A 9,218-nucleotide genomic window follows, 5' to 3' on the forward strand; every position below is an offset into this window, starting at 1 on the left:
GATAAAGCAACTCCTAAATCCGTGATGGAGCAATATGCAATTTCACACCAATTTCAGTATAGAACTAAGAAGTCAAATGCGATCAGGTAATGTTTGAACTGAATAAGAACATATTGTGTTGTATTTGTATATATTTGAGTATAATATGTATGGACTGATATGTTGAATTGAAATTCACCTGTAGCTATACACTAGAATACTTTTCTGATAAGTGTGAATGGAAAATGAAGGAGTCGAATATTAACAAGTCTATAATGTTCAAAATAAGGACCTTCAACAAGGAGCATACATGTCCTTTGAAGGACAAAGTATATTTGCAGAAACAACTAACAAGTAATGTGATTGGAGGGTTGTCACACCCCGAGAGGATACCCTAGGCGTGGCCGGCACTCAGAAACCATCTCTGGCTTCCAAGAGAACCACTTGGTCTCATTACTCATTTGTTCATCAGCAGAAGACTTAAGAATACTAATGTGGGCTTGTCATTATCAATATTAAAAGAAAAAAAGGATAATTCTTAGAAAAAGTAGTTTTTGAGGAGAACTACTCGGATTACATCATCAAACTCTGTCTATGAAGCCTCTAATACTCTTAGATGGTGCCAATGACATGTCCATGGATACCTTGAAAGAAACATCACACTCAACAATAATAAAAGGATAAGGAGTTCCTCCGAATACAAGAAGGACTCACCAAATAGTTGAGAAATAATGATCTTCAACGAAGCGCCTGTTGAGAATATCTAACACTTATATCTGCATCATAAAATGATGCAGGTCGAATGACGTCAGTACGTGGAATGTATGAGTATGTAAAATGGCAGGAAGGTAAGGACAGATATCAAAAAAACTCCTCTCAAGAAAACTCAGCTCAGAACTCAACATCATCTCAACATCAATATGTAATGCAAGTTTAAAAATATAATAATAAAAATAATGGTAATAAGCAATGCTTACTCAGTTGGGAGTTTCTCTAACCGACAACCATCACTTATGAGCTAGCGATGATACAACGAAGTGATGTCATTGCCACATCCATCCAATACCTTGCCAGGGTAAAGGACATCACCATCTTGGATCCACTCATCAAAGTCCTCTTTTTGGGACTTAAGAGGCATAGCCTCCATCCTACGCTGGCTACATAGTTCTGGGGTTTGAGTCAATTAAACTCCTATCCAACTCGGTGCTCAATACTACTCCCAAAATATATTCTCATATTAAAATCATCTAGTCTCATTGGACTTTAATTTAAATCATCAAACGCATCTCATTTCATGTTCATCAATCATTATACTTCCAAAAATATCATTTACATCTCATCAAAACATCTTGCTCAAGATATCATTTGCTCAAATTTATTCAAACTCAACTCTTTTTCTCTTTCAAAACTCAATAAAATACATATATAGTATTAATTCATATAACTTTTTTTTTATCAATGAAGATAATAAAAAGCCAACATCTTTACTCAAAACATGTGTAAAAATATTCATGAACATCAAATCAATTAGGATTCATGAGAAAGTAGCCATGAACAATAATTCCAATAATATGAGAGATAACAATAATAATAATATTAATGCATAAATATATCAAACTCAATAGAAGAAGAATTAATTCATTTAGAATTCAAGATTTGGATAAAACTCAACTATAACTCAATTATAATTAATTTAAATATTGGGCGCATGGACGAACTCAATCCAATGCTATGAAAGCCTTACATACCTTAAATCAGAAGCTTTACTTCGAATTGGAACACTTTTGGACCCCTAGCTTTTTCTTCTCGCCGGTTTGTTTTGTGTACTACCCGGAGTATAAGAATCACCGGAGTAGTATTTTTATACTACTAAAACTAAAACTATATTTGAGGAGTATAGAAGTATATAGAGAGAAGATTTGCTTAAGAAAGCTTGGTGAATAAAATGAGGAAATAAGGTAGGTATTTATAGGTGTGGAGGAGTGACCTAACAATAAATAAACATAATCATAAAAGATGATCTTAAAAATTCAATGGAGAATTTTAATGTCATGGATGATGTCAAATGGTTCTAGATCTTTCTATGGTAGGTGAGATGAAATCTCTTTTAACGGAATATCCGTTTTTCGAAGCTGCGTTTGAATAAGATAAATTTCTTATTAGGATTTGGTGTCTCATAAGAATTGTAGATATAGAAGTCTAGTTTCAGTTAGTTCAAGAATCATCCAATTTAGAGCATTCTATATCGAGATATGAATTTTATTCTACAAACACTCCATTCCATCACAGCACTATGTCTTGCAAAGATCAATTTATTTGATCTACTTAAACTCTGAATCGTAAGATATGTTCTTCATGAAAGTTGTAGGTAATGATGTTTTGGTTACTCAGAAATTTGAATCACCTAATTTAGACTATTATATAAATATTTATGCCCAAATTACTTTAGGCATAAGAGAACATGATCAAAATACTTTTAGAACATGATCAAAATACTTTTAGAACATGATCAAAATACGTTAGAACATGATCAAAATACTTTAGGCATGAGAGAAAAGAATCAAAATACTTTAGGCATGAGAGATCATAATATGATCAAAATACTTTAGTCATGAGAGAACATAATTATGATCAAAATACTTTAGGCATGAGAGATCATAATATGATAAAAATACTTTAGGCATGAGAGATCATAATATGATAAAAATACTTTAGGCATGAGAGATCATAATATAATCAAAATACTTTAGTCATGAAAGAACATAATTATGATCAAAATACTTTAGGCATGAGAGATCATAATATGATAAAAATACTTTAGGCATGAGAGATCATAATATAATCAAAATACTTTAGTCATGAGAGAAATAGTTATGATCAAAATACTTTAGGCATGAGAGATCATAATATGATAAAAATACTTTAGAACCTTTTTATGTCTTTATATAAGGACCTTTGATAAGTCAATAATTTAATGCATTTAAGAGCCAACATAAACTAACATAAGATAGGTGATTAAACTTCAAATATTTAATAATCTATGCAATTGGAATCGTGATATGAAAACCATAAAGTTTAATGCTTGAATTAAATAGAAAACTTTGATAATTCATTTGTACTTCATAAATAAAAGGATCCATTAATTAATAACATTTTAGGGGGTGTTACAGGGGATTATCAAACCTAAGCTGATAGATCACAAATGAAAGTATACGACTGCGGCTATTAAAAATGATGTGAGATTAGATCTCGAAGTTAATGTTAATTACATGTGTGATTGAAGGGCTAAAGAGAAGGCATTGCTATCTTTAAGGGGTACACCTGCATAATCCTACAACAAGCTGCCTACTTATTTGTATATGATGTCTATTACTTATCCAGGATCTCATATACAATTGAAGAAAACTATTAATGATCAATTCTTGTACGTATTTGTTGCTTTGAGTACTTTTATACAAAGATTTAGACATTGTCGACCTGTAGTTGTTGTGGATGGAAGTTTTCTAAGGAGACCATATAATGGAACTTTTGTTGCAGCAAGTACTACAGATAGAGCAGGTATGGTGCATTTTATATTGAATATATATGTTTGTATATATAATTTTTTTGTATATGTATATATATGTGCTTACTGATTTATATATGAATTGATTTGTAGGTCATATATTTTCACTTGCGTACGGTATGATTGATTTTGAAAATGACGCAGTTTGGACATGGTTATTTGAACAACTAAAAGAGGCGTATGGGGAACTTAATAATATGTGTGTTGTGTCTGATAGAAAGAAAAGCATTATAAAGGCTGTCGCGAGAGTGTATATTCATGTGCCTCATTACGCTTGCATATGGCATTTGTGGTGTACTGTGCAAAAAAAAATACAGAAAGTCACACAAAAAGTTGACTGCTATGTTCTACAAAATGGCAAAGACGTGCAAAAAAATTGAATTTCATAGTCTAATGGAGATTGTGGAAAAAGTAGATGTAAGAGTAAAAGAATACTTAGAGTTGGTTGGATATGAAAATTGGGCTAGGTGCTATACAGAAGTTCATTGAGGATGGACTATGACATCGAATATTGTAGAGAGTATAAATGCTGCACTAGTATCAGCTAGAGAGTTGTCAATCTTTAAATGTTTGGAGCAGGTTAGATTTATGTTTGGAAGATGGAACCATGATTATAAAAGGGAAGCCACCGGAACTTTTACGCCATTGATTGAAAAGTATCAGGATATACTTATAGAGAATGAAGCTATGTGCACAAGAATGATGGTATGTATTATTTTTTTTTGTATATTGTTCTTTAAATATAAAGATAAAACTGTATATACAAAGCTTTAATTTATTATTTGTTAATGCGATAACAGGTTTTACCATCGATTGAATAAGTGCACAATTTGAATGATGATGGCAGAAATTTTGTAGTGTGTCTTTAGAAAAAAACATGTTCTTGTGGTAGGTTTCAGTATAAAGAAATACCATGTGAACATGCTTTGGCTATATTGAAATTGAAAAACCTAACAGCAGATGAATATTGCTCTGATTTATACAAATCAAAAACTGTCCTGAAGATTTATGACATGCCAATATATCCCTTACCAGATATTAAAGAGTGGGTCATATCAGAATACATATTGGATGATGTAGTTCTGCCTCTACCTTTCAGGAGACGACCTAGTAGGCCGAGGAAGAAGACTAACGCAAAGGGCTCAAGAGAGTTGCTCTGGAATATGTGAAAAAATACGTGTAGTACATGCGGAGTTGCAGGTCATAACAGGCGTTCATGTAGAAATAAGCCTCAAGATACTTGACGAGTAATAGATTGATTTTATAATTTGAACTTCTGTTGAATTGAAGATGCTTTGCATTTCTATTTTGAATATTTCTCTTGTAATAAATTATTTGATACACTACGAATTTGTGAATTTATTAAAATTCTAAACAGTAATAATTCTTATCGTTTAAGTGCTGTTTTTCGTTAAGATGTTTATTTAAGGATAATTGTATAAATCTAATTTGAAACTTGGAACAACTATGTTTGTATAAGTATACAGGTTAAATCAAAAATGTATAAATGAATATGATAATGTTGTTGACGACATTCGTTTGTATATTTATACAGAATATAAATATATATATATATATATAATTATATAAAAAGTCAAAACTGAATATACAAATTATTTTATGATGCATGTTATTTATAGGTATAATTCATTCTGTAATATTCAATATAAATATGTAGAAGTTAATAGTTTATACACTTGTTTGTTATACCTGTCTAATATGTATAAATATATATAGTATATTTGTGATTGTGTACAATTGAATTTTTTATTTTTTGAATATGTATAAGTTTTTATACTCATATTTGTTGTATAAGTTTTTTTGTTTTTCTAGTTGTTTGCAAATTTGTTAATGATAAGTCTATTAATAAATTGATTTTCGAGACAACGTGTCTTTATATAATTATACAAAATATTTTGAATAGTAAAAAGAACATAATTAAATTTAAAAAAGACATGAATTGCGTACGATCACTAAAAATATTAGTTGATTCAAAATATTACCAACATATTTAACAGCGACAAAAGAATATTGTCAAGCAATGTATGCAAAAAAAAAATACAAAAGCGCATTGTAATGACCCTGAAGGTCATTTTAAGAAATTTTTATAAAAAGGCCATGTTACCCTTCCTAGTACATTCCTCGAGTCATATTTGATTGATATCTGATATCGGTTTTGTAATTTTCTTGAAAGGTTGAATTTTTGGTAAACTTTGAGTTTTAGAAGTTTAGAATGACTCAAAAGTGATATTTGAGATCATTCAGAGTTTCGGGTCTCGAACTAAAATTACATCAATTTCATCAATTTCGGAACATTAAAATTGGTTCAGGAGAGTTGATAAAATCACATTTGGGGGCATATCATGGATTTAAGGGGTTGAGTTGGAAAAAATTGACTTTCTGGCCATAGGTTTGACTTTGGTCAACATTTGAAGATCGAACATTCAAAATTTAATTCTGACGACTCTGTTGGATTCGGAGGGTGATTTTAGGCCTAGGGAGAGTTCTTGTGTATTTTTTGGAAGCTTCGAGGGCATTTTGGTCTTTTGAGGCATAATATTGGTTAGTTGCGACATTTTGATATCTGGGTCAAGGAGGCCTCGAAATAAAATTCTGATGATTTCGTTGAGTTCGGAATGTCGAGTTTAGTAGAATTGCATATATGATTTGTTTATATGGGATCCCGAATGAATCCCGAGGGTCAATTCGAAGACTTTGAGACTTGGTGAAAGGTGTTGGTTCTGGTGACTTCGCTTAAGCGAAGGGGGTGTCGCAAAAACGACCTTCTCTTAAGAGAACACCTTGTGCGAAAGCGAAGGTTCAATTTTGGTGAAGGGTTACGAAAGCGACTAAGGATGACGCTTTAGCGAAGGGGCAGGGGTTCCAAAAGCGACCTAATTCTCGCAAAAGCTAGGGTCTGCTTAAGCGACATCTGAGAGTGGTTTTGGCCGGGGTTTATGCTATTTTTCCATTTTTGAAATTTGGAGCTCGGTAGAGGTGATTTGGAGAAGGATTTCTCGTGGGATTTCATTGGGTAAGTTATTTTAACTCTACTTCGTCATTTTCCAATGACTAATTGATGATTTAAACATGTATTTGGGGATTTTGAATGGGTGAAAATAACCCCTTTTCAAGAACTTTGAGAATTTCTTATAATGGTGATTGTGACTTGATTAGAGCTGGGTTTTTGAAACAGTTTTCGCCATTGAATTCTTAAGCCGAAAAGGAACAAATTCATCCAAAAATTTCCGGACTTAAACCCTATTTTGCGAAGTCGAATTTTGTGTCTTTGACCCTTTTTTACCGAATTTTGCATTTTTAGTATCGTCAGGTTTGATTTCTAATTTTGAAATAATATTTGAATAGATTATGGCAATTCGGAATATAATTGGAAGGAAAAGGCACACGTGGATTGATTGATCGCATTTTGGCTAAGGCAAGTGGACTGTCAAAACTTCGTGAATCTCTTAGAATTCCTGAACATCCCGTTGTATATGTGTTGGGGCGAAAGGAAATGAGGTTATGGGTTTAATTGTGATATGAACTAATCTAAAATGAATTGACGGGTTAATAAAAGGTGATGTGTGATATTATTGAGTATTGAATATTACATGCCACAATCTAGATATCTACGTGTATTTGATAAAATACTTGATAGTCTAATTATGATTACGGTTTGTCTAAATTGATTATTCCTCATTACTTGTGTGAGCATGCTGTTTGCATTGGTTTTGAAATACTCTGATGAGATATATGGGATTGTGAGGCCGATGTCATTTTTGGCTAGAGATTGATAGGCCGAGGTTATTTACGGTTAGATTATATTGTTGAGATCATTTTCAACAGGAGATTGATAGGCCGAGGTCATTTTCGATAAAATTATATTGTCGAGGTCATTTTCGGCGAAAGCATATGGCCGAGGTCATTTCCAGTGGGATTACATTGTCGAGGTCATTTCCGGCGAAAGCATATGGCCGATGTCATTTCCAATGAGGTTGTGGGATTGAGGTCATTTTCGATTAAAGATTATGAGGCCGAGGTCATTTCCGATCAGAGTTTATCATGTCGAGTTTTTTACCGACAATTGCACACATACATGATCATTAAGTGTACATATACATATTCTACATATCTGTGTTGATAGTTTGATGCTTATTTTTGACTTGTGAGTAATTGTACCATACATCTTGTGATATTGAGCTGTGTTCTGTATATTATTGAACGGTATAGTATGAACTATTAGGTTGGGCTAATTTCTGTACAGGTTGTAGTCTGGAGGTTTGGTTGGGTTGAAAACGAAGTTCGTGTATTCTTTAAATTTACTTAGTCGTTCTACTTAGCTTGCTGGGTACTATGTTGTTTGATATTCACCCATGCTTCTACACTTGTGTAGATTTCGAGCCTAGACTTTGATCACCGGCTCTATTCTTGATCAGTCAAGGCTTTTGGGAGTTGAGAGAGGTAGCCATTGATATCCAGCAAACTCTCGTACTTTCTGTATTTTTATGCTTTAATCTGTTTGATAATTGAAGACATATTGAGACTTGTACTTTCATTTGAGTTTTCGATATTTAGCGGTTTTGTCACGACCCAAGCCTAGGGCCTAGACGTGACATGGCGAATGAGGAACCCGAAAGTAACTCAATCAAGCCTCTTAGCATTTTTTTAGCCTTTCATAGGTAATGATGATAAATAAACAAGCGGAAATCATAATAGTAAATCTTCAACTTACATATGTCCAACAATACCTCTAACTATTAAATTTAACGGGGCTAAGACAAGTCCCTAGCCCACCCTCAATCATAATAGAAAAAATGCCATAGTAAAATATCTTAACATATCATAAGCTAGAAAGATAAAGGAGTATTGTTCCCGGAACATGGGAACTCACCAAAAGTAGTCTTCAATGGAATATCAACTAGCCACGTGAAGAAGAACGAGGAGGAGCACTGGTCCCTACATGATGATATCATGTAGGCAAAAGAGTATGCGTTAGTACTTTGAATGTACTAAGTATGTAAGGATGCATGAACATTGAGGAAACATTAAAATATTTATTTAATATGGAACATAATTTAATGTATGCATAATAAATCATATATGTATCCTTTAAAATATTCATTTTGTGGGAAATTAACCATAACCGACATTTAAGACCATGCGAGCTATTACATGAAATCCAACACAACCCCCTACGTTGGCCGGGGAGACTACTTGCCAGGTAGAACTCTGTCAACTTCATTCATTTCTTTAACTTTAACTTTAAGGGCTATTTATGGATCCATTAGCCTAAGCCTACAAGAGCTCCTATGTTGGCACATAGTTAATGAGACAAGGGGTTGCTACTAGAATTCCCTTACCGAATCTCACCTCAATGCCTCATTCGGTGCTAAGTCAATCCCACAGAATAGTTTAATACTTCAAAATAATCATAGCATATAACTTGAGAATTCAAACATCATATTCGGTAGAATAGCTCATTAAAACATTTGATAATTCAAATATGCAAGAATTGTCCTTATTGCATAAAGAATCCATCATTCATATGATTTCATCATTCTTTCATTTCATAAGACTCCCTTTTTTATCATAGATATTGCTTTCATAAACTTTTATTTGGAGTCAAAGCTTTCAAGTCAAACTTTATTAAAAACATAGTAAAACTAGGTGGGTT

General features: G+C 32.8%; 2 pseudogenes; both read left to right on the forward strand.

Moving 5' to 3' along the window:
• Positions 1–224: 224 nt before the first annotated feature.
• On the forward strand, positions 225–3,924 carry LOC129892778 (uncharacterized; annotated as a pseudogene).
• A 118-nt stretch (positions 3,925–4,042) lies between these two features.
• Positions 4,043–4,788, forward strand: LOC129892779 (uncharacterized; annotated as a pseudogene).
• The last annotated feature ends 4,430 nt before the right edge of the window (positions 4,789–9,218 follow it).

This window comes from Solanum dulcamara, chromosome 6 (assembly GCF_947179165.1).
Source record: "Solanum dulcamara chromosome 6, daSolDulc1.2, whole genome shotgun sequence".
NCBI lineage: Eukaryota > Viridiplantae > Streptophyta > Magnoliopsida > Solanales > Solanaceae > Solanum > Solanum dulcamara.